Genomic DNA, 3,279 nt, shown 5'->3' with positions numbered 1-3,279 from the left:
TTTTTTCTGCGAGGTTTTTTTGTTTTTGTTTTTGGTGTGGTGCTACTGGATTCTTTGTTCCATATAATTTTGTATGCTGAGTTAATTTTGTTTTTGGGTTTTCTTTTCATTTTCATTTCTGTTTTGTTAATGTTTATTAAATCTTTCTGATTTCCTCTTTTTTTATTTAGATGTGCAGATATATTATTTTTCTTTGAGGTTACCATGTAATTTATTAATTTTTTCCCTGCTTAAAATGGGCTGTTTTATCTTGAAAAGTATTTGACTTCCTTGCCATTTGGAAGTTCTGTATCTACACTATTCCCCTTTTTGCTTTGTAGTTGACTTCATTTCACACTGATATCTCTGGTCCCCTATTTTCAGTCTTGTAGGTTTGTTTTACTTTAAATACTTTTAAATTCTGGATAGAGTTCTGCGTGATGTTGTCATGTATGGTAATCTCAGGGTTTTGCGTGCTGTTGTTGGTTCTCATTCTAAAGAGCATTTTTGTAAAGTCATTACAAGATCCTTTAATTTCTGTTCATCAGGAAATATTCTCATTTCACCATATTTTAGGGTGAGTTTGGCTGGGTATTTGTATGATTCTTGGCTGGCAATTTGTTTCTTCCAGAGTTTTGTATATGCCATTCCATTGCCTCCTTGTCTGCATGGTTTCTGCTGATAAATCAGAGTTTAGCCTTCTTGGTTCTCCTTTATAGGTAACTTTTTGTTTTCCAGAGCTGCTCTCAGGATTCTACAAATAGAATTTTGCTGCTTCTTTGCCAATTTTGATGCCTTTAATTTCCCTTTTTTGCCTTAAACTTCCAACACAATATTGCATAGAAGAAAAGATATCGTTGTCTGGTTCCTGTTAGAAAAGTGAATGCTTTCAGTTTCTGTCTGTTGGGATTAATGGTGGCTGTTGGAGTTGTACATATGCTCTTAATTATGTTGAGGAATTTGCCTTCTATTTGTATTGTATTGAGTGTATTTATCAGGAATAGATGTTGGATTGTGTTATATGCCTTTTCTGTATCAGTTGATATGATCATGTGGGTCTTTTCCCTGGTTTTATTTATGTTGTGGATTACTATGATTGTTTTTCTAATATTGAAATGTCTTTGCATCCCTGGTACAAATCCCACTTGGTCATGATATATATATTTTTTGATATATTTTTGAACTCCATTGGCTATAAATATTTGAGAATTTTTGCATCTATGTTCATGAGGAATATTGGTCTATAATTTTTTTTAAGTTTTAATTGTATTTTATTTATATATTTTTAAAATATAGTTATAGAGTTTTTTTTTTTTTTTTTTCAAGCTTTTATTGTGAATTGAGTGATAGTTTACTTGGGAGAACATTGGTTTTGCACTTATCTTACTGTATTTCATTTCATTGCAAAAATTACAACCCATCCAGACACCATTCAACAGTATTTGCTTCTATTCCCTGTGTTGTTTTTTTTTTAAATATATTTTTTCGTGAACACAAAAACACTCAGAAATATATTATCACATAAAATGCATTTTTGAGTTTTCCATCTTTTTCTGTGTTCTGGACTAGGTTGAGTAGAATTGGTGTCAACTCCTCTCTGAATGTTTGGAAGAATTAACCGGTGAAGTCATCTGGGGCTGGGCTTTTTTCTGTTGTTGTTGGGAATTTTTTAATGACCTGATCAATTTCTTCTTTTGTTGTAGGTTTGTTTAAATTTTCTGTTTTCATTCTGTGTTAGTTTATCTAGGTCATAATTTTCGAGAAATGTATCCATGTTTTCTTGATTTTCAAATTTGTTGGAGTACAATTATTCATAGTATTCTGTTATCCTTTTTATTTGTTGTTTCTCATGTAACGCCATCCATATAGTTTTTTATATGTGTTATTTGCATCTTCTCTTCCTTCTCTTTTGTTAGATTTGCTAGCGGTTTTTCCATTTTATTAATCCCCTCAAAGAACCAAGTTCTTGTCTTGTTGATTTTTTCTGTTTTCAAATTTATTTCTGCTCTAATCTATCTTATTTCTTTTCTTCTGGTGGCTGTAAGCTTTCTCTGCTGGTCATTTTCTAATTGTTAGAGATATTGTGTTAATGTGTTAATTTTGGTTCTTCTTTTTGGATGTTTGTGTTTATTTTTAGTTTTATAGCATTGGGATTTGAAAAGACATTTTGTAGTATCTCAGTGTTTTTAAATTTATTGAGGCTTGTTTTGTGGATTAGGATATATATTCTTAGGAACGTCCCTTGGGAAAGAATGTGTATTGTGTTGTTGTTAGTTTGAGTGCTCTGTATAAATCTATGTGTTTAAGTTGACCGATTGTATTGTTTAGTTCTTCTGTGTCTTTGCTGAGTTTCTTTTTAGTTGTTCTGTGCTTCATCTAATGTGGTATATTAAAAATCTCCTACTATTATTGTAGCATTGTCTATTTCTTTCCTTAATTCTATTAGAATTTGCTTTATATATTTTGAAGGTCTTTCATTGGGAGAGTAGATATTTATTATGGCTTTGTCTCTTATTCAGTTGAACCTTTAAGTCATGAGCTAGTGTCCTTTTTTGCCACTTATGCTGGTTTTTGCCTTAAAGTCTATTTTATCAGAAATTAACATTGCCACTCTTGCTTGTTTTTTATTGCTGTTAGCTTGATATATTGTTTTCCATCATTTGATTTAAAATCTATTTTTGTCTTTGTATGTAAGGTATATATCTCTTATAGACAGCATATTTAAAGATAATTTTTTCTTGTCCATTCTGCTACTCTTAGTGTCTTGACTGGTGCATTCAATCCGTTGATGTTCAGTGTAATTATTGATAGGTATGAATTCATTACAGTCTTTCTTTTAATTTTTATTTTTTTATTTTTGTGGTGCTGCTAGTTTCTTTGTTCCAAATAATATTTGGTGTTGAATTCATTTTTGTGTGTGAGTTTTCTTGTCAATGTCTTTATTGCTGTTGTTTTAATTTTTACTAAATCCTCATGGTTTCCCCTTTTCTTGATTTGATGTGAAGGTGTATTAATTTTCTCTGAGGTTACCCTATTATTTATTAATTTCTTCAGTGTAAAAAAGTCTGTTTTTTCTAGAAACCTACTTAAATTCCTCACCGTTTTGAAATTCTGTAACTATACTTTCCCCTTTTTCTGTTTTATAGTTGTTTTTACTGAAAACGGGTATTTTTGGATCCCTATTTTTGGATCCCTATTTTTAGTCTTATTAGGAGCTCTGGTAGCGTAGTGGTTACGAATCAGGCTGTGAACCATAAGGTCAGCGGTTCGAAACTACCAGCTGCTCCGCGGGAGAAAGAT

At 31.3% G+C, this 3,279-nt stretch overlaps 1 protein-coding gene across 1 annotated transcript in view; it reads left to right on the top strand.

The window, feature by feature from the left end:
* POLE4 (polymerase (DNA-directed), epsilon 4, accessory subunit) overlaps positions 1 to 3,279 on the top strand; it is a 9,324-nt gene that overhangs the window by 5,552 nt on the left and 493 nt on the right. The gene's annotated exons all lie outside the window — the stretch shown is intronic.

This window comes from Chrysochloris asiatica, unplaced genomic scaffold (genome assembly GCF_000296735.1).
Source record: "Chrysochloris asiatica unplaced genomic scaffold, ChrAsi1.0 scaffold00151, whole genome shotgun sequence".
Lineage (NCBI taxonomy): Eukaryota > Metazoa > Chordata > Mammalia > Afrosoricida > Chrysochloridae > Chrysochloris > Chrysochloris asiatica.
Note: the sequence above shows the minus strand (reverse complement) of the source record. Positions and strands in the feature narration are given on the sequence as shown.